The sequence below is a fragment of the Paramisgurnus dabryanus genome, chromosome 12 (genome assembly GCF_030506205.2).
Source record: "Paramisgurnus dabryanus chromosome 12, PD_genome_1.1, whole genome shotgun sequence".
NCBI classification, from domain to species: domain Eukaryota; kingdom Metazoa; phylum Chordata; class Actinopteri; order Cypriniformes; family Cobitidae; genus Paramisgurnus; species Paramisgurnus dabryanus.
The window spans coordinates 33,678,170-33,701,646 of NC_133348.1; the positions used below are offsets into that span (position 1 = coordinate 33,678,170).

Genomic DNA, 23,477 nt, shown 5'->3' on the forward strand with positions numbered 1-23,477 from the left:
TTTCATTTACTGACTCATCTGACTGGGCAAATAGCAATTCCCAAAACCTGCTGCTGACTGTTTAGATATAAGAACATGAATATAACTTACTTGTGTAAAAACATCCACAGGCACTGGATGCGCTGCATTAGATAAATACAGTAATACTGCCAAAATCACGGTGCAAAATGATGATGATTAGACGATGTGTCAGTGGAAGATACTGCCGGTTAACATATAGAACTAAAATGTCACGTTTAATTAGCGTATTTTTTTTTTGTTTGCTATAGGAGTGCCACATTTTTAAAAACCAGCAGCAGCTGGCAAAATGCTAAATGTTTATACCATAGCATTTGGCATTTTTACCAGTTAAACATTGAGGGGGAAAATGCTGGTTCGTCAATGTCACTTTTCACTCAGCTGTCCAATCAGAGTAGAGGAGGGGCGGGACAAATATTACACCAACCAACTGGTGCATCATACAATGACTGATGAAGAGGATCAAAAGATCATAGCAACCACAGCTACCAGCTACAGAAATTATGAAAAGTGCCCACATTCAATGTTTTTTAAAGAACGCCTAGGGCTGGACAATCATTCAATATCAATATATTTTGCAGTATTTTTTCCCAATAACAATGATATGGTTTCTCAATTCCTGAAATGTTTATATACATTACAGCTTCCTGTGGCCATGCACATGTCACTTCTAAAAACATGTGCTAAACCCAGGTCAAGGGCGCTTCTTTCTTCCAAAACAAGACCCCAAGGCATCTTTCAAAGCAACCATGAGCCACGCGGACACAGGGCCTAACTCAGTATATTCTAACTACATTTTAACTCCTGTTCTTTACTGCGACACTGTAGTGATAATGAGAAACTGGACTGCTGTAAATCATATAAAATACAGTAGGCTTCTTTTCCATTCAATTTTTTTGACAGCTTTTGCTAGGTTCACCCAAACGGCATCACAGAAGGAAAAGAATAACCTAAGCTGCCCACCATTCTTTTGATAAAATTTAAGGTGCACAAAACTAAAACTAAAGTCGATCCCCCCAAACACATGTTCATCATATCATGGATGTGAGGTGGTGCATCAGAAGACCCTTGGAGACAGAGGACGCACCATTAGAAGGAAGAAGAACCCATCCAAAGACGGCTACAAGGAAAGTCTCATTCATAATTCAGCCATCTCCAGGGAGAAACTACTGCCTGCTTGGCATTCCAACGCCTTGCAGTGCTGAACAGACCGCATGCTTGAGCAAACTAGTTATAGTATGTTGGTAAAGAAATAACGTCATTCGGCATATAAATATTTAATCATGATCAGGCACAATGCACAGTTCTACAATAAAACCTCAGTGATTATGCAAATTAAAATATCAATCCAATATACTGTATGTTCAGAACTCATTTTTGCATATACATGCTCAGTTTACAACCAGACCACACATACTGTCCGTAATAATAATAATTTGTTACAATCATATAGCGCTTTTCTGCAGCAAACAAACCTTTTTACATAGGGGGGTGTGTGGGGGGTTCTTCTCAGCCACCACCAATGTGCAGCATCCACTTGGAAGATGCGAAGTCAGCCATATTGTGCCACAACACACCAGCTTATTGGTGGATAGGAGACAGAGTAATAAAAGCAATCAGTATATATGGGTATAATTAGTAGGTCATTGGGCAAACTGGCCAAATTGGGCCACACCCCTACTCTTTTTAACGACCACAGAGAGTCAGGACCTCTCTTTTAATGGTGGTTTTTGACAGCATAGTGAAAGTGGCAAGTTTGTCAAGTATGAAATGCATTTCGAAATGTGACTTCTGCATTTAACCCATCCCAGTGAGTAATGAAAACACTCTTACCCGGGGCAGTGGGCAGCAATTCCTACAGTGCCAGGGGAGCAATTAGGGTTAAGGTGCCTCGCTCAAGGGCACCTCAGTCACAACCTGCCGGCCATGAGTCTCAAATCGGTCACTCTCGGGTTACAAGCACACTAGGCTACGACTGCCCTAAGGACAGACAGAGTCCCCAACACTATACTGGGGTGTTATGACCAACACTGACAACAGGGTGAGCACCCGCTGCTGGTCTCACTAACACCTCTTCCAGCAGCAACGCAGTTTTCCCAGGAGGTCTTCCATCCAAGTTCAACCATACTAAGCTTTAGCGGGCTATGGGGCAATATGGCTCTTCCAAAGTCGCTTTTCCTTCGGCGTGACAAACCATTCTTGTTGTGTAACCATGCCAATGCGATGTTTCATTTTGCACTGTGAAGCTTGTGGTAGCATCCTTAATGCCAGGCTGAGAATTCCAATCTGAGAATGGTTCATAATTGTACCATGCCAAATGGAAACCTAACTGTAAACATACCTTACTGTTCTTAGAATAGTTTGGCCCAACTGTGGAAAGAGGGCTAAAATTGGTACGTGATGGTCTGATGTAACTGCTTACTGCCTTAAGCAAATTGATTTTGTCATTATTCTTCTAGCTATTAAAAATATTTTGGGACTCTGAGAATATTTCTATCTGTACACCAGTCCCCGGTCCATGACTCGGGATATATGGAGCGAAAGATTTGCTTCTGTTGCCATGGCAAACTGCATCACTGAAGATGCTTTCGAGGGGATGAAAATCTTAACAACACCTACAGTACCAATCTCAGGCCTGGACCTGCATCTCTTCAATAAACACATGAAGGACAGTAAGATACAGTTCAATTCACTTTGATATCAGAGGAGAGAGATGTCAGCACTCAACATCACTGACCTTTATGCTCTTACATAAGTGCATTGCACTGTCTGTCTTGCTAGGACGCTGTTTGCTCAGCCGTGATGATGCAGTCCGGTTATTTACAGTTAATAAAACATTGTAAACATAACATGTGGTGATTCAATCTGAAGATATATTATATTACCCCATATTTAACAAAAAAAGAAAAAAAAGAGTGCAAGCAAAACAATAATGCACTTTTGAACATACAGTAGCAACACTCTAACACATTAACAACCACACAAACACCCTAAAAAGTAGTCACAACACCCTAGCATCATAAAGTGTAGACTCGCATGAGCAAGCACCGCTAACATTTTTCACAACGTGTTAAAAATCGCACACCAGCAGCTGTTCTGAGCACAGCGGATCTGTGAAGCAGAAGGAATATATCACTGTGTCCTTAACAGCGCTACATTTTCTCTAAAACGTGACCTAGAAGTGCACAGTCCCCATAGTGCTTGCACAGGTGATGCAAATCAAAACGGTCTTGCATTATTTCCCAGCCTTCATCTCCTTAATCTTTTCCTGTCATTCAAGGTCTCATCAATAAAGTGAAATCATTAGAAGCACAATAGTTGGAGCCATCGTCGGACTCTATAAATCACAAATGAAGGTGAGAAAATTTGTTTCTGCAGAATGCAGGTCTGACATCGTGATTGGTATTATAGTCATCGAAAGAAAACCTATTTGTATGAGAAATGCACTCATGAGACCATCTATTTTTTCGGTCGGACCTGTCAGGAACAAGAATTATTACTCTGGTTAGCAGCAGCCTGGATTATTGTCCCCTTCAGGTCTATCAAGCTTTGAGTCGAGCTCTCTCCGTATGATCTTCAGAAGTCTCATTCGGTCCACGCGCTTTGATGCCTTCTTGCTGAACGTGTGCAATTTAGCACACCTAGAGGCACTTGAACGTCCTCTATTTATCCAAGAGCACTCAGGGAGATGATGAATTTGTTGCCGGGTGAAAGTGAATGAATTTCCATGAAGTCTGATCAGCGGGAGGACACGGACAGACATCGGGGGATGTGGTCTCTCTAACTCTGTTCAGCCCTCGGCGAATGATTTATGGCTTGCGTGTGTCCAGAACAAACACAATCATCACCTCGCGTGAAATGAGGACCACGGAGGACCTTTAGATGAAACTCAACATGGCTTGCATGTCTAGAACACACACAAAGTGACTTTACGCTGTGTCATAACTAATGCTCCCAGTGACAAGTAATTTGTTGGAAATGCAGCACAATGCGTGAGTGGTCGTTTGACCCAATTAGATTCCATTGTGGGCGGGGCTACCCAGTAAAATGCAGCAAAAACTGAAATGATGCAAGGAGCAAAAATCGTTGACTACAGGTCTAACCTTATTACATTTCGAGTTAGAAAAAAGACTGAAACTACACTATTATTGGCAATGTTGGGGGAACTACTAAAGCTATAAACCTAAAAGTGTACTTTTATGCATTCCCTGCATCCGAACCCATGACCTTTTGCACTGCTAACACAATGCTCTACTGCTGAGCTATACAGGAACACTAAGCTATACTTTTAAACAAAATAGTTGGCTACACTACACTGCACTGCACTTTTGAGTAAAACAGCAAAGGTACTGTCACACATTACCGTACTAGTTAGCATCACAGCGCTTTAATTCCCCAACACTGCGGTCATGCTAATATGCTAATTGTGAATCACCTTGACTGCATAGAGTCTTTCCACCTCAGGCTACAGCTAAAGTTATCCAACTCCATCCCAGCAAATCCTCCTTGAGATGTCATTGCATGTCTCAGTCAATGACATCCCTCTCTGGGGAGTCTTGGAGGTGTAAACAAAAAGAGAGACGTGAGAAGCCACCGAAAGGACAGGCGATTCATCTCCTGTAAGCTATTGAACTGGGCGGCAGAGGTCTGTCTGTTATCAGTTTTCAACCCTTATCAACGGGATAGAAATTCTTAACTGGTCTACCAAATGCCCTCAGAAAGGGCGACCTGCTCAAGAACAGAGGTGGGGAGAAATCAAGGGAGGGTGTCTTCTGGACGATAGAAGGTGGACCAGCACATCTTGTTGGTCAAAGTGACGGTGCACTCCAAAATGAAAATTCGGTCAGTAATAATACTGAAAAAAGATGGGACTCTGGTTCTTGTAAGGGATTCAGTGAATCAAACTCCAAAAACATGCGCCAGACAGTGCCTTATCCTCGTTCTCTCTAAACCAAGAGTCTGTCACAGTAGGAGACGTTGTATCTTCAATATCTAAACTAACTCTTTCTTTTCTCTCAACAGGTATTGTTTCGGCATAGTGAAAACTTGTTTCTTGTTATAAGCACCTTTTGTAAAGTAATCTTTGTAAGTCACTTTGGACAAAAGCACTGGCTAAATACCTAAATGTAAATATAATGTTATGTGTGTCATTGCTCCTCGTATGTCACCAAAACCATCATGGTACTGCAATTTACAATAAAATATTGCAAGTGTGTTTTAAAGACTTCTATTCCTATAATGCTGAAAGACCCTAAACACTTTATGCAATCATACTACAGAAAAACTGCCCTGATGTTCTTTTAAATAACTCATTTAACACAACTTTGCAACAACACGAGGTATATGAATAAATAAAATGACACATTTTTTACATTTTTGAAAGACCTTTTTCTAAAAGATTCAGCATGCATAGTGCTTTACTCTACAGCAACTGGGGGCCCTGAGATGGGGCCAGGGGGGGCTAAGTTAAATTACATTTTCTAAAATACATTAATTTATCATAAATTCTGTGTAATTAAACCAACAGCGCCACAATGTATAATTTAATATGTTTTGTTTCATTAAAATGTTAATTTTTGGAATGTTTTGTCTCATACATTTTATTTTGGGGGGCCATAAAGGGATGCACCGAACACAAAAGGGGCCACACATCAAAAAGGTTTGAGAACCACTGCTCTACAGTATGTAGTGCTCACAGTTATTTACTATACTTAAAAAAACTGGTAGTATTTGTATTATGATGTCTTTAAAATCTCAGTCGTTCCAGACTGCTGGGCCCTGATAGCATTGTTGCCTTGCCTTAGGTTGTGGCTTTAAGAATTTGGCTGTTGCATTTATATTTGTGAAGCCCTTCTCTGTTTACTCTATCATTCTCATTCAGTTTCTTCCTCCTCTCTTTGAAGATGAACTGATGACAGATTTCAGGCCAAGAACAGAGGCTTTCAGGAGCTGCATTTTGAGCTGGAGTAACACAAGGAGTAACTGGAGAGTAAACTAAACACTTGCCATGCAAACTACCCCAATCTCTCAGATTCGACCAATTATGAGCTCAACTGGGATGTGAATGCATTTTACATTTTGAAATCTTGTTATTACATTATGGTGTAAATGCACTTAGTTTCTAGGCTGTGAGGTCAACTAAACTCTATTGGCTTTTTTAAAAGGAGGAGCGGCACTCTTTCCCTGCCAGCATTTTCTTTTTAAGTTGCCAGCCAGCGTCAGAATTTTTAATACCTTCTAGAAGATGTTCTTCTTTAAATATATAAACATACAATATATCAAATGAAAGAACAAACCCTAATTTTTTTTTATCCTACCTTTATTTGTTCTCTTATTATCACATCTCAAATATGTGACCCGTCACGGAAACCAGGGACTCAAGTCGGCAGCACAAGTTTCGAGAAAATGAGAAACAAAGTTTTTTTTTTCGAAATTTGTGATTTTCGTTTTATTGCAGAATCTGTTAGTTGAGATCACGAAGAAGCCTCTCCATGTTTGAGATAGCAGTTTTTGTATATTTAAAAGCGTACATTTTGCGGTTAAAATAGGCTTGTTTTTCCGGAGATTCTAGCGTGCAGCGGGGGGCGTCATTGTCTGTGTGTATATTTACATACTGTATAAGCTTTTGTTTTCGCCTCCGCCCCCAAAGGGAACAGCGTGACTACTAAATAAGGATAGTTCGCCCAAAAATGAAAATAATGTTATTAATGACTCACCCTTATGTCGTTCTAAACTCGGAAGACCTCCGTTCATCTTCGGAACACAGTTTAAGATGTTTTATCGTTAGATTTAGTCCGAGAGCTTTCCCCTTCATTGAAAATCTATGTATGGTTTCCATGTCCAGAAAGTTAATAAAAACATCACCAAAGTAGTCCATGTGACATCAGTGGGTCAGGAAGATTGTGTTGATGCATCGAAAATACAGTTTGGTCCAAAAATAGCAGAATTACGACTTTATTCAGCATTGTCTTCTCTTCCGGCTCGAGCGTGAAGTCACGTGACTGTAGTGACGCGCTGCCCTGTTCCTCAGACGTTTGCTAAGTTTTTTTTTTTTTTCCAAACTTATAGCCTGCGTCTCCCCAGACTGTAAAGCTCGGGCGCACAAAACAAAAGAAAAATAAAAGAAGCTGGGGCGGAACAAATAACAGTCAGCCGCATCGTACGTCAGCCGCGTCACTGACTTTATGCGGCGCCGCAGTCGGATGACGTCAAAGTACCGCGAGAGCTCTTCAAAGAAATCTTACGGAGTAGTTTAATTTCGACTCGCTCTCGCGGTACTTTGACGTCATCTGTATGTCAGTTCTTGCAGCGCAGCATGAGTCCAAACACACAGAAGTTACACAGATATAGTTGTATTCTTCATGTAATTGGCTACATGTTTTGTCTATCAATATTTTCCATGAAGTCATTGGCTGATGGAGAAACGAGCGAGCCATTGGTAACCTCTCTAAAGGATGTCACGTTTTCGACGGCGCTGTTTGGATGATCTATTATACTACTTCCCTATTTTAAATACAAACTTTGAAAGCGGGTTCATGTGTTTAACGGAGTGTAAGCTCATATACCCTTACATGTTACGATTTAAATAGTCTTCAGATTATATATTATATTGTATTACCAGACATTCATGCGAAATCTGATGTAAACAATCTATATTTCACGGATTATACGCATTTGTGGAAAAATATGGTCATTGGATAATCTGAAACAGACTGGATTCGACTTGTGATCCCCACAAAGGTAAAAGAGTCATGTTTATTTTTGCGGGTTGTCATTTGGTCATAAAATACTACATATGATGCTAGAACATCTCAAAAAGGGTTTTACAGGGGGCATGGCTTAGCTAAATGAGATGTAAATGAGCCCTATTGTCTCCCCCAGCTGAAAAGAAGAGTCCCTTTCGTCTCGATTTTCTCGGTTTGAGTACTTCTGAGTTCCTATATTCAAATGGCCACAACTTCTCCAAATCTTATCAGATTTCCATGTGTTACACATCGTTGGAAAGCTTAGAAACTGCAGTTTCAGAATCTGTGAATAACTCAAAATGCCCAGATCCGACTTGTGTCCCTACTTTCCGTGACTGGTCACATATGTGTAGGTTTCTTCAAAAAACACCACATTTTGAGCTAAAATCTGAGATAATTGGATTTTTGTCAAGGACCTTTAATAGAGATCAGATTCAGAGCGATAATTAAAAAGGTTTTAAAAGTTGAGTAAGAGCATCACCTGGTGGATAATAGCGGAAATACGGATTGCCGGAAAAACTCATCATTGGCAGGGAAGCATTTTCTCTTAAAGGAATAGTCTACCCTTTTGCCATATTAAACTATGTTATTACCTCAACCCAGACAAATTAATACATACCTATCTTTTTTCAATGAGTGCACTGTACAGCGTGTTATGAATGTGTTAGCATTTAGCCTGGCCCCATTCATTCCTATGGTACCAAAAAAAGTTTTATTTTGTGGCACCATATTTACTCGTGTAACTACTCATGTAACAATCTTTAAATAGGGAAAACACAGAAGTGTTTGGTGGCTTCCCTGTTTGGTACCATAGGAATGAATGGGTCTAGGCTAAATGCTAACACATTCACGACGCGCTGTACAGTGCATGCATTGAAAAAGGATAGATATGTATTAATTCGTCTAAGTTGAGGTAATAACATAGCTTAATATGGCAAAAGGGTAGACTATTCCTTTAACTCGTCAATGGTGGGGAAAGAGTTAATGACCTTGCACACACTGCATTTAATTTTGGTTGTCACTTCACCATTTAGTGCTTTATCCTGTTTTGTACACACACACATCGGTAATTTACGAGACTGACAACTGCATTTTAGATCCAAATTAAATGCAGGTAGTCACAACCGCAGTTTCAGAAACTCTGCATAGTGTGTACATATACTAACTGAATAACTAGTTATAAAAGAGGTATTTAAATGTGCATCATGGACATCTGAAAAAAAATGAAAGAAAAATGTTATAATAGGGCTGTGCAAAAAACACCTGCGATTCTTGTGTGCGTTTCGGTTCCTTGATTAGTAGTAAATTGCCATCAGCTGCTTTCAGATGGAGCGGCATTTACTACACAGAGCCGTAGTTCACAGAGAAGCTAGGCGAAATCACATAGATTATCGGAGTTGATTTTCCTCAATTATGAACGCAATTTTGCTTTGCTTCGCTGTGAAATTCAGGCTCTGTGTAGTAAATGCCGCTCCATCTGAAAGCAGCTGATGGCGATTTACTACTAATCAAGGAACCGGATTTACTGATGAAACACGCATGAGAATCACAGGCCATTTTTTACACAGCCCTATTCAATAATAAATCCAAATGGTTTAACTTAAAGATCAAATTAACGGGACCGGCAGCTTCTCACTTTAATAACACCAAAAACTTTATCACTTTATGAGCCAAAAGCCATAAACGATAAAGCAGCACACCAGTATAAGTACAAAAAGACAAAGACCTGGCAACATTGCAAGACAGCGCTGAGCACAAATACGCACAACGCCAATCCGGTGGTTATTACAGGATGCTGTAATATTATTTTGGTCAAAGCTGTCAATATTAACCATGCGAGACGGCAAAGCATTGCTATGGCTACCTCGCTGTCAATCATCGCAGTTTCTAGAGTGAATCTTGTTCCGTACACACATGGGACGAACATTTAGGGGATTTCCTCCCGCATTTAAATGCAGTTGTCACTCCCGAAAGTTTGCAATGTGTACATGGTCCAGTATACCCCGCCCTAAAAGCTGCACATTTTGAGGCACATATTTCGTCTATATGTATTAACCAATCAATCCGTTGTTTTCTTCACAATGTGTAGCCACATCACAAGGACAGAGAGTAAACAATTTCCTCTTTTTGAAATTATTATTAAATCAGCCCTCATACAAGAACAAAGGAATCAATACCAGCTTTAGATGTTTAGATGAGTAGGTCTGCAGATGAGGATTTGGTGCACAATATACCACATGACACCTTCTTTTCTTCGACAGATAATGAGGTGCACCTTTAAATAAGAAAATCTGTCATTGTAGAAAGTGTAATTACGGGCCATATGGTGAAGTGAATAAAAGATTCTGCAGTGAAATAATTGTTTTCGATGCTTTAGCCTACTGTACTGTATAATATAATAAACTCGCATGAGCGCTTCATGTCTGTATGTATAGTTAGTCGGTGATAAGTGGTGTAATGTGGAATAAGTCAGTCATTATATCCTTAATTAATTTTGTAATGATTTTTTATAATTATAATTTTGGCGATACGAAGTAAATAACCTCTTTCCCAACTACAGTATATCTGCAAAAGAAGGACTAACTAGCTTTGCTTGTATTAAGGCTAAATTAAAACCTTTGTACATCTTGTGTGAAAAGTTCATCTAAACAGTTGTGACCACTGCTGGTTAATGGATTGGGTTTAAATGTGCAAATTAATTCTGTTCGACTGTGGATGTGACAGTTGGCAAATTGGCAAGACTTCGATAACAAAAACAATTAATAAAGCCCTATGATAAAATACAATAGACATTAATTCACTCTTGTCAAGCTGCATTCACACCTGAAACAATGTTTGTTTTGCATTCATTTTGATGTTTGGTATTTTTAGGCACGACACTTAAACGTTTCCCCCTTTTCTACAGGTGATATCTCTTTCTATGAAAAAGCTCTTAAAACACTTTGGGGCGGTTTTCCAGACATGGTTTAGATTAATCCAGGCCTTAGATATATTAAGACATTTAATTATTTTAAACCTAACAAAAAACTATGCATTCTTGAGATGAAACAATGGCACTGAAATATGTTAAGATTTGTCAGTACAAGGTGTTTTAAATTAAAGCAGCTCAAACATGCATTTCAAGTCTGATACTAGGATAAGCCCTGTTTGGGAACTGCCCCTTAAAGTTGCAACAAAAGCATGTTTCTATTAACATATAAAAATAATGTTGGGTTCTTGGGGCGGTAATCAATAAATCATTAGTTGTACAAGAATGGCTGTTGTGTTGACTGACAGGATGATATGGGGGATTAGCATCAGCGCTGGTATCTCTGGACTACAGTGCTTTAATCAAGGTTCTGAATCCTGAAGGATGCTCTCAAGAGGACAAGCTGAAACTGTGTATATAAATCAGGATTTATTTAGGATTGTGTCATTCAGTTGTTTACTAGAGGACAGAAGCTTGGCAGTTTGTTAAAATGCTGTCCTAAAGTAGATTCTTGAGTCTGCGTGTCAACCGAGTCTGTGCTTATACTGTAATGCCGAGTTCAGACTGCGTGATTTTCAAACTAGTCGGGTCACCTGTGGTTTCACACTGCGTGATTATCTGGGGTAGCGTTCAGTCGCTGCTGTTTCAGACTGCATGATGGATTGGCGACAAGTGTTTTCACACTGCATGACTTTACCGTTATCGCCGATAACTTTGTCCCGGTCCGCAAACTACGTCTCACAACCAAACGCACGCGAGAAGTGACGCGAAGGAAACAACGCAAGGTCACGAGTGCAAGACCGGAGCTCTCACGTGAGACTGGGATTATTATTAAAAATAGTAGCTGGCAAGAAGCATGTGCGCTCATTTGCAGCAGAAAGAAGAAGAAATAAAGATTATGAAGGAGGAAATGTTTTGAGAGACTCCTCCCCAAACTTCCAGCTGCCCTGTATGTTGCTCTCTCATTGGCTGTAGGTCATCGGCGATGTTATTTTCAGTCAAAACACATTTCACACGGCATGATTTTGAATCACCGACCGGTCCAGATATTTAGCATGCCAAATATCTCACGGGTGTCGGCAACTCGTCGGCGATTCTCTCAGAACGCGTCTTTTATCATTCACACTGTGTGATTGTCACTCGCGTGCACGAGCATCGATTTTCCTGTGATTTCGGGCATTTGTCATCGATTTCTCAAAACCTGTCGGCGAGTCAAAATCAGGGCTAAAATCGTGCAGTCTGAACTCGGCATAAGTCTCAGATTGAAGTAGTGCTGCATGATTCTGGAAAAAAAACTGAGAATCACAATCATTTTCGTTTTTAAAAGAAGATCACGAATCCCCACAAACTAAATGCCAACTAAACAGATCTGACAATTTTTTTAAATTTTTAAATTTTAATTGTTTTGAAAAGCTTTGAAACTTACACACCACACTTTTTCCAATGCAGTAGTTTTCATTTTCCTTAAAATGGTAAAATAAGCATCATTATTTGTTCATTTTAACACAGTTTGCAAATAAAGTAAACTACTTGTATTTGCAGTATACAGACAGACAGCTGCAACACAAGGCGGCCAGCATGAATACACTGCTTGCGCATCCGTAAAGGCAAAGCTCAATAAACGCATCAACGCAAGCTTCATCCGCGCCACTTACACATCTGTAAAAAAGCAGAGCACAATGAACGCGACCTTCATCCTTGCTCTAAACGCTTTAAACGAGTGAACCAATGAAAAATTGTCAATTCAACCCATTGTTTAAAGATCTCCCTTTAAATGATGATGGCTCTCTCTGACCCCACGACAGCGGCCACGTATATTTCAATGTTTCGGTTTGATTTCATTAAAGGTTTAATAGACAGACGATGAATGAGATCATGTGGGTGTCTGCATCAAGATATCAGCCCTTGATGGGAGACACACTTTTACCAACACAGTCTTATGGGAATGTGTATAAATAGCACGCAGTGAAGTGAAGTCGTGCAATACATACGCCCAATTCCAATGTTGCGTGCATATGACACGTCAGTCCTTCCTGTTCACTTAATACAACACATCTTTTAATGTCATTTTATGTATTGGCTTTTCTTTTTTTCAATTTTACCATTTCTGTTTCGGGTCAGATTTGGGATTTGCTTTAGGATGTGATTTAATATATACACGGTAATAAAATTTTTTTTAATTATGCAGCTGGTTGCCAGTAACTTACTGTAGAAGACAAAACTGAAAATGTTTCATGTTCATTTAACTTTGAACAAACTGTTACCAGTAAATAACATAAATGTAAAATCTACAGTAAGTTACTGGCAGCTAGTTGCCAGTAATACTGTAATTTTTACAGAATTTTTTTTACAGTGTAGGTTTCTCTATGTTTTTGTCTATTTTTAAATATGCTCGCTTGGAGTTGGGGTTAGGGTCAGTGCCCGGTTGCATGAAAGTCCTTAAGCTAAGAAATCCCTTAAATATAAGGTTAAGGGTCCCCTTAATAAAAATTGGGTTGCAAGAAAAACCCTTAAGTGAACCTTAAGGCTGTCAGTAAGTATTTACCCTTAAATGCTAAAGTATTACCTTAAGGGTCTGCTATGCGTTGCTAGAAAGTCCTTAAGTCCCATTTTCCCTTAAAAATTTAAGGGACTATAAGAGGTCCCTTAATGTCACACGCGATGGCTGATTTTATGTTTATTTAAGAAAATGAAGTACCAACGCGCATTTCTAACGTTCGAAATAATCCCTTCGAGAAAAGTGATGCGCATTTATTAGGAGAATAGCGGTTTGATCGTCCGTCAATCTAAAGTGTTTCCAGTTTGAATTACTTTCAGGTTCTATACATGCGGCACTTTACAGTCTGTTATTTGCGATGTTTCATTGTACACAAATATGCCGTCTGTTGAGCTGCGTGCGTTGATTTGTTTACGCTGTGAGATTTTGTAACCGTAGCAACTGCTTCTCCGCTGCCGTGTTTTGGCAGAGACTATCGTAAAATACTTAGTATAAACACTTAGGTAAGGGTGACAGTTAAGACCTTTGTTGCAACGCTCTTAAATAAATCCCTTACCTCAGGGTTTTTTTCTCCCTCAGGGAAACCCTCACTTAAGGAGTTTCATGCAACCGGGCACAGGATGTCATTTTGTGGTACAAAACGTTGTTCTTACCCCAAACCCAAGCAACAATTGTAAAAAAATTATTTAAAAAAATGGAGAAAAGATGTGTCGTGTTAAGCGAACGGAAAGGACTAGCGTATCATATGCATGCAAAATTGGAATTTGGTGTATGTATTGCATGACTTTTCACTTCATGAGACTCGGCTCACTTTTACAAATGGTTTTAAAATCCCATTATTACTGCAAAGAAATCAGGATTAGTTTCTTTGAAATTAATGGCTGAAATTAAACTGATGCTCGTTTTTTTTTTTGGAATATAGAGTTTTTTTATTGATTTGAATCTGTCCGCTTCATTATTTTTCTATGTACCCTCATAGTCCTTAATCCTTAATTAAAAAAGATTAAGTTCCTTCCCTCCTCGAAATGACCTCTCTTCACTTCCTGTCACGAGGAATGTCGCAAGGGCAAGGCTATCGGAGACTTATTATCGGGATAAAAACAAGTGCTGTTCTATTTTTTCTCATTTCAAAAGCAGTTTACCCGCATATACGTCACAATACGTAAACGAAGACAGTTGCTATTTTCATTTCATGGTGACTTTAAACAACTTTTTTTTAAAGTTTTGCCTCATTTTAAGCCAAATGTCTTGGTAAAAGCTTTCTTCGGTGACCATATTTCATCCTTGTATATATGACTTCTACATATATATGAAGAGTTTTGTTGCAAAACGAGATAAATCCGTTTTTAGCAAAACATGTTTATTATTATGTTATCATGTTATTATTTTGTTTTATGGTGCTACTTAGCTGTATTTTGTAAGTTATGAAGGTTTAAATCAAAACAAACCAACTGCAGTTGATTTGATATTAATTTGAATGCACAACCAAAAAAACGAAACTCTTCAAATATATATTAGAAACAAGTCTTGGTGTTTAAAACAATATTAACTGTCCAGATAAATGTTACAGAAAAATCAGGACAAAAATGTTGATAAAGAAAATAGTTTTATTGCTGCTTATAATGAGAGATGCTGGTAGCCACTATCTGCTGTTTACACCAATAATGACCCCACTTGATTTAATGTCTTAAACACTTATCCTAATGTGACTTGCTTTAAAAGAAGTTAATTGTATTTGATGACAACTGTGCCCAAACCAAGGATGGAAAATCCATAGAAATTGATAAAAGAAATAACACCCGCCACAAACCTTTCGGGTTGTGCCACACCGACTGAGTGATCTAAAGTGATTTAGGTCCGCCTGGAGCTATGAAAGCCATTACAGAAACACACACCTGAGATCCAAGAGTCAAAGATTGTTGATTCCAATGACAGTGTTTTACTGCTATTACCAATGCAAATCATGCCTTAAAGCCATGGATGCGACTCCTGTCTCTTCGGACAGGCAACCTGACAGTAACAGCTAGGCCCAAAACAACATTTAATAAAAACATGACAAAATGAACTACAAATGAATGAATTAAAGTGTTCACATTGCGTTAGCGTCAGAAAATGGTCATGGGTTTGATCCCAGGGAACACACATACTGATAAAACCTGATCTCACGAGAATTTGTGAATCCTACAAAAACATACGATTATCAATAACAAATCCACGCTCCAAACCCCAATGTCACAGGGGTGTAAAGAAATCGTACAAAAACTTACAAATGTGGTTGTATGAAATAATACGAATTCGCCACCTCATAAAAATGTACAAATTGCCATGAGATAGTATTGGATAAAACACATAACACTGTAAGTCACTTGCAGTGTCTGCCAAATGTGTAAATGTAATGTAAATGTAAATGAGCTGCCTGCATTCAATCCTATAGATACTGGACTTCAGCATTTGAATACCGAAGAATTCATGAGCTGACTCTCTTCAAGAGGCAGACAGAAAATCAAAAACAAACACAGTAATAAACACAAAATGCAAATGTATGAATTTTGTCTTCTTTCTGTTAAATGAAATGAAGAACAAGGACCTTCATCTCACTCGGGCATTTCCTCAAGTGTATTTCCTAAGTGCCCAGCAGGCCTGGTGACAGCTACTGTATATTGGACCTGCTACATGGATCCAATGTGTCACATGTGTCCTTGGGCAAATTCCCTAATCGGAGTGGTCACCTTTAAGGGGCCATTCCCAAAAGAGCGTACCAGTTAATGTACACGCCCCTTAGCAGTCAAAATTCTCCTCTAACGTCCTAACACAGCCTATAGGCTCTTTGATATCAGCAGGGAGTAACAGATGGGTTAAGAAAAAATATGTGAACACGGTGACAGGAAAAAGGTGATCTTATGACTGACAGTAGCTGAGATTCCATCAACCTGATTTTATTTGCATTTTGACAGTATTTTTTAATTCGCAAGGTTAAAAGTTAAAAAGTTTTTATGCTCGCTTGAGGTGGTTTTTGATTTATGGAAAAACAAGTAAATGCCAATAATGGGAGATGGAAACGCGCTTGGCGAATAAATTCTGACGTAGCGAACATAAAACCAGCCTGGTCTTACTGTTAATATCTAGTATTTACATGTAACTTTAAAAAACAAACAAACAAAAAAAAACATTTTTTTACATCTAAATAGATGCTAAAACGTACAATGTAGACGTATTTACAACATTTAAACATAGTTTTTACAGCTAAAAAAACATTAAACATTTATGTATCTTTCCCATAAAGATTGCTGTATAATTTCCCTTTAACCATTTTAGCAATATGTTACCGCAAAGCTTACCTTAACCCAAACCCTACACTAAACCTTGCCCTAAACCCAAACCCTTTTTTATAAAAAAATTTTAATACATAATGTATTCTTTTTATATTATGCAATGTAACGGACAGATATGTTTAGGAACTTTTAGTAACAATAGTAACAATATAGCAATGAAAAGATATTTTAAGCCACTACAGTTCTACGCAAAACAGTTTATTAAAATCTTTTAACGTTACTGTTTTAAAAAATCATAACAGACAGACAAGTGTGATCACAACAATTTATTTATTGCGAATATTAAAATCAGTACCAAAAGTAGTTAAAGTGATGGTATGCTGTAGCCAAGGTCCTCTCTAGTGTATATGAAGTAAAGTAAAGAGAAGTATTAAAAAGTTATTACACCAACGGAAATGACGCAAATATGTCACAAGGCACACAAAGAGCCAATGAGCTTTTGCTATCACTGCCGTAAAGCAATTTATCGTAAAGCTTCTTGAGGCGCGATATTTAAATTCAAATTTATATATGTACGAATCTGACTTTACGGTTGCTGATGAGAACTCGGATCAAGATTGCCGAATAAAGGGCTGGATCTGTTCCTCGCAATCGTATGAATTTTAAAGATGTGGATTACAGCAAATAAATAAAAGTAACATCTTTTTTGAATTTATGTTGTATTTTGGAGTAATTATAACGTATTGCATAGAAGACGGCACAGGAGAAAACACGTTTTTGTGCATCATGGCAAACAAACTAAATATATAAAAAAGTTAAATAAATACAGAAATGTAATTCATTTTAAAATGTTAAATATTGTGAAATTCTCTGAATATCATAATCATTTCATTAGGTAAATGGGTAAACTTTCTTAAATAAAACATGTTATTAATAGGAGTAAGAAATGCCAATGCCGGCGATTTTAATATTTATATATAGGAATAACTTGCGTACAAATTTGTACGTTTGTAAAGCTGTAAATACGTAAATAATTTATGTATTAGTCCTGTCAAAACATCGATATTATACGTTTCAAACACGTATTCACGTATACGTTTTAAACATAAGTAAATGTATGTATGGTACAACCACACGGAAATGTAAAAATACACACGTATTCTCATGAGACCACATTGATTAAACCCATATGGGACTGATTGTCTAACTGAATCAGCGGCGTTGTCTTTATCATATATGGGGCTTAACGTTGTCGTAATACCCTTGCTGTTAGTGCTTGCATAAAAAAAATCTTCTTCCGTGCACAGCATTCAATTTGGCAACTAAGCTGCACTGCTAGTACATTTATAACTTGCCCCATTGTGACTACACGCAGTTCTGTCGCAATTTTCGAAGCGTGCCTTGTTTTATTAACTGTTGGTTACTAGCTTCCCAATAGCACCGTTATTCACTCAAACAACTTGATGGAAACGCACCTAATTCGCATTGCTTTGTTTTTATTTTTTTGCAAATTTTGGATGGAAACCCAGCTAGATATCAGCCAACGTTTGTCTTTATAAGAGCATCAATATTGATGGATTAACGCTTATATCAGTCTATGGATCTATTTACTACAGTACCTTCTCACCGAATGGATCAGCTTATAAAATTTCATTGGATTTTTTTTCCTGAATTACAGTAGTACGTATGTAAAAAAAATCTATATAGATTGATCCCCAAAGGAAAGGAAAATAAACACTAAAGAATAAAAACCGACATTACCAAAGGAAACAGAAAGCTAAAAAAGAAAGAACAAAAACAAGAAAAACCATTAAGGAAAGAATGAAAGATTTGAAGAGTTAGGAGGTAGAGAAAGTGTGAATATTCTGGGTTGATTGGTTATCCTCTCCTGCACAGCGATGCACCGTCCAATAAACCTCTGATTAAGGAATACAGTTATATTAGAACTCATTAGGTCCAATCACATGCTGGAAGTCCCTGCTGCTCTCTACAGAATGAAGACAGATCACTAGCTCTCCTCAATAGCCCTGCTGCACACACTAAACCACACTCTTTACAACAAAACACTTCACTCGCTTCTAACAATTGCAGAAAGGCCAAATATATGCATTGAGTTTTGGTGTAGGCATGTGATGAAGAATGTTCATGGATCGACATTTCATCTGGGCCTTGAACAAGGTTCCTTTCGATAACATTACTCTAGCCCTAAACTCAGAGAGAGACTATTAGGACTAAGTTGACAAAAATGTTGTTTAATCCTAACTAGGGCTGTGGAATGTGGCAGTATTTTACCACTGTGATGGTAATGAACCAATTCACTGCTGTGATACAGTGGTTAAAAAAAGTGTGTGTGGGCGCGCACGCACGCATTGATGCATATAGGCTTATATATAATGCATACATTTACTGATATAAAAACTTAAACGAGGATCAAATACAAGTTTCTTAACAAATGTGCGTATTCATAGGTGCCGATTTCTTTTTCTGCTGGTGGCTGCACACAGCGTCATGCAATGCTTAGAATACTTGGCAATGGCAAATGTTCTAGAACATGAGGAGGATTAAACACCCATGAGCACCCTGTTGACTCAAGAAGTTCTGCACCTTGAAGTCAGGTTGTTGTTGGTTTAATCCCAGTTCCTTTGCAGCGGCCACAAAGTTTGTTCCACAGTCCGATCTTATCTGCCTTGCAGGTCCCGTATGGCAAAGAACCGTCTCAATGATGCAACTGATGCATTGATGCAATTGGACGTGTCTAAGGAGTCAATGATCTCGATGTGCACGGCTCGAGAGCTCATACAGCAAAAGAGCATCGCCTATCGTTTACTTTGGGCCTGTCCACCTCGTGTTCGCCAAAGTCTTTAAAAGGAAGAGGAAAGTGGCACGGTCACCTGTCTTGCATGGTTTTAAACGCGAAATGTGAAGCACAGTTCACCACCGCTATGGCCATGCACCACCACGGTGGTGCGGTGGTTATGACAACTGTAACAGCCCTAACACCGTTTTATAGACATGATGGGAAAAGCAGTACGTATCTTGTTTCATGTTCAATGTTATTACCTTCATTAAAAGGTCTGGGACCGATTTAAATGGCCAAGGACCATCAAGAGGCCAGGAAAAGCCACCAATCTTGTTTCGTTGCTGTTTTTGGATCCTGTTTATCCAAAGTATCACGTTCAGTTTGATTACCTTCAGTAGAAGGTCTGGGAACCATGTCCACTTTGAATGGCCAAGGATCCCCCAAGAGGCCATATGACTGACAGGTAAGGCGTCCAATTATGTTTCGTTTGATGATGCGTAAAATTTAGGGCCATGGAAAATCCCAATTGTAACAGACCTGTGTGCATTCACGAACATCTGAAAAATTTTACACCAACATTTATGTGTTTAAAGCATTGCATACTTTTAGGTATCCAGCGTTTAGTCGATCTTGTTGAATTCTCATCGTCACAGATGTAAACATCTTTCTACTTCAGCCATCTTCTTCCCTCAGATGGCTTTGTGTTATTTCCATACAGACCATTAAACAACGCAACACACAGTTGCAGAATTCGTATCTGCTAAAGTGTTTCCAGTTAGGTGTGCCATATGCATTAGGAATTCAGCCAACAGTTTGTAGATATAACATCCGAGGCTGAGGTCTATGACAATACAAACGAGATGTACAGATACAAGAGGTGGGATTTTGAGCCACTAAAGGTTTTCCCATTGGGACATTGCAGAACAAAAAACCCAGTAATCAACTAAATGTCCTACTACTTGTTGCAGTCACAGTTGAAGAAACATTTTCTTGTGTGTAATGTTGGACGCACAAACAGGGTTCGTCAAACACAGCAGACACAATAGGTACAGTATACTCATTCAGCATCCGCCTTGCGCACCCACACGTCCGCACAGCTTTTAAAGTATATTTACAGGACATTCACAAATTCAGGAAACTGAGGAAAAGCAGCAGATCCACAACTGCAGTGAATATAGTGTTTGCGTATGTGCGCTCCCACAGCAACGTGACACTCTTGACATCCATTTATCAGCGTGTATAACTCGTATATGTATAACACACGCGTGATCACTGAACTAAGTTTTCTTTCTTGTTTAAGTGAACATAAACAGCTGTTACTCAGTATATTGAAACTTAAAGCAGTCTGTCTTAGGTCTTAAAGTGACAGTAGTCTGCTGCTTTTGTGTCAGAATTGTGTTGATTTCATAACAAATAGATTAACATTTAATACAGATGCATTAAATCAAGATTTTAGTATTTGTATTTGTCATGTTCTGAATAAAAAGTAGTTTAAAACCATTATTAACTGTCTGGTTTTTACAATTTTCATTCAGGAGCAAAAATCTGCCTTTAAATTTGACAGGAGTAAAGATTTGTTTTTATCATGATAATTATCGATATCGACTGATATGGAAAACATTTTCTCGATAATTTTTTGGGTCATATCGCCCAGCCCTAGGTACAGGTATGCATACATTTGGTACCAATATGTACCTCTGAGGTACTAATATGAACTCTTGTCTTTAGATACAAATGTCTACTTTTTGAAATAGTAATGCCCCAGTGACAGTGCTAGGGATAATGTTTGACCATTTTTATTCTGACAGTGTATAGACGAAAAGGGTGAGTGAAGTATGTCTAAATTTCCATTTTCTGGGGAAATATCACTTAAAAGAAAATTTGTATTTGTAAAAATGTCTTGTCAACTGTCAGTGTCTGTAAACTGCTCTGAATCTTGAAGGTTTGAGTGTTGAGTTTCTGGCTGGCAGACAGACGTGTAAGTGTGAGGGTGTCATTGGGGTAGACAGTGTGGCGTCCCGAGCTGTGAAAGATCTTTCCTATGGGCTGAAGAAAAGGATAGTGCAGAACTGAGACATGCTTTTATGTCCTCTGTCTGTGCTTTCCAAAAGCAAGTGAGAAGAGTGAATGAGAAAGAGAAAAATTGAGATGAGAAACAAGAGTCACAAAAAAATCCATTTAAAGCCAGGATGCTTTGTTTTTGTTTTGTTTACTGCACTTTTAACAAGGTCCACAAACTGGAGTAATGAAGTTAGCTTGTCTATACCACGCTGACTTCATTCATGAAAATGGAAACATGTTTCATCGCTGTGCATGCACCAAACTCCATTAACAGCACAAAAAAATAAACAGAAGGTTTGTAATGGCCCCTTTCTGCCATTAGCAAGCAGAAGCTCCATTGCTGGCACAGAGAAAACATTCATTTTAGATGTGGACATTGGTAGGGTAAAAAACATGTTTTGGTACGATAATGGAGAGTAATCACATAATATATAGACGCACGTTAATGAACGAATTCTTCTGCCGCGCCGCTAATTCTTTCTCACCGCAATGGAAAAGTGAGATTGGGAGAAGATTACAGTGGCCTTGAATTCATTTTGTGCTTGAACGTTAATGGGTTGAGTAAATTGTGTTGACTAGAAATGAATATGAATTTGTTATGCATGCAAACAGTACCCCACGTTTAATTGAACCCTGAATAAAGAATCTTTGTTTATCGCCACACGTACAAAGCCGGTGAAATACGTTTTTATGATTTTCACGTCCTGACATAAAATACAATCGTGACAAGGACAATATGTTTCAAGCAACATATTGAATAAATATCTTGCTCAAGTGCACAACGAGAATAGCATGTTCCTTCTGGATATCAAACCCTAAACGTTTTGGTTTCTAGCAATAGCACTAAGAAATGTTTCAGGTCTTAACCCAAATGTATTTCCAGCACATTAAACTAGTTATGCCCAAACCAATGAAGATCACAAATAAAGTCTTGCAATACTAGAATACATGTAGAATACAAATTCCCTGGTTATGTTACCTAATGCTGGTTGGGTGCTGGTGCACTAGGTTGTGATGCTGGTCAACCAGTTTCAGAGTTTGCTGGTGAAGATGAGTGACCAATATATTTCTACCCAGCACTGGTCCAAAAAGGGACAAACCTAACATGCTTTTAACCCAGAAAATGTTAAAATCTGACCCAATGTTGGGCTAAAACAACCCACCATCAGCATTAGATAAAATACAACCCAACAGGCATGGTTCCTCCATTTTTGACCCAGAGTTAAAAATAATTTTTATTTTAAACATTTTTATTTTAAACATTTTAATGTTTGACCCAACATTGGGTTAAAACAACCCACCGTTTTGGGTTAAAACAACCCAGCATAGGTTAAATTACAACCTAGCAGGTTTGGGCTCGTCCCTTTAACAGTGTATTCTTGATGGTTAAAATAGTTATGAACACCAACATACCAGTCCTATGATGGGGATCAGTATATGACCACCAATACAGTCAGAGCCACATTAACCATCTTCTTGATTCCTATCTTTCTACTTCTAGGTAAGTTGTTATAGACGTTTCAGCAGTAACAACATAAACAAATGGCTTTCGTGGAACACACGTAACTTCCTGTAAACCCCGCAAAGAATCAATAACAACAAAGTCCTTTTAGATAAGTTTATTTCTGTTAGTAGATTACCTTAGTTCAAATCATAGCTAAAGCGTATCAAAAAACACACTGAGCTAACGTTACTGTGTAAAATGTGCACTATATAATGTATACAATGTTAACTACAGATCGATTGACAAACCATGATCTCCCCTCGTCTTAAGGAAACCAAAACATTTGTTATTTTCAACAAGGTATTTGTTCCAGAGTTGAGTTTAGCAACTAGCCAGACCATTAAACAGAGACCAGAAGTTAAGTTCAGTCCAGACACTTAACCGCGTATGTCCCATGAAACGGTCTATAAATGCAGCCCTCTTTAAATTTTCTCTTTACACCTAACCACAAACCCTATAATGACTAAAGAGTCAGATGAGAATTTCCAGTATAGGACTTTAAGTGTTGGCTTTCCTGTGAGCGACAGACACTCCTGTTCGCCTTCTGCCCCGCTGCAAATAATCACATCAAAGATGAGATCATAGTCTCTGTTTAGCCAGGATATGCCCCCC

The 23,477-nt window shown here is 38.5% G+C and overlaps 1 protein-coding gene across 7 annotated transcripts in view; it reads right to left on the reverse strand.

The window, feature by feature from the left end:
* Nucleotides 1-23,477, reverse strand: part of nrxn3b (neurexin 3b) — a 398,467-nt gene that overhangs the window by 129,940 nt on the left and 245,050 nt on the right. The gene's annotated exons all lie outside the window — the stretch shown is intronic.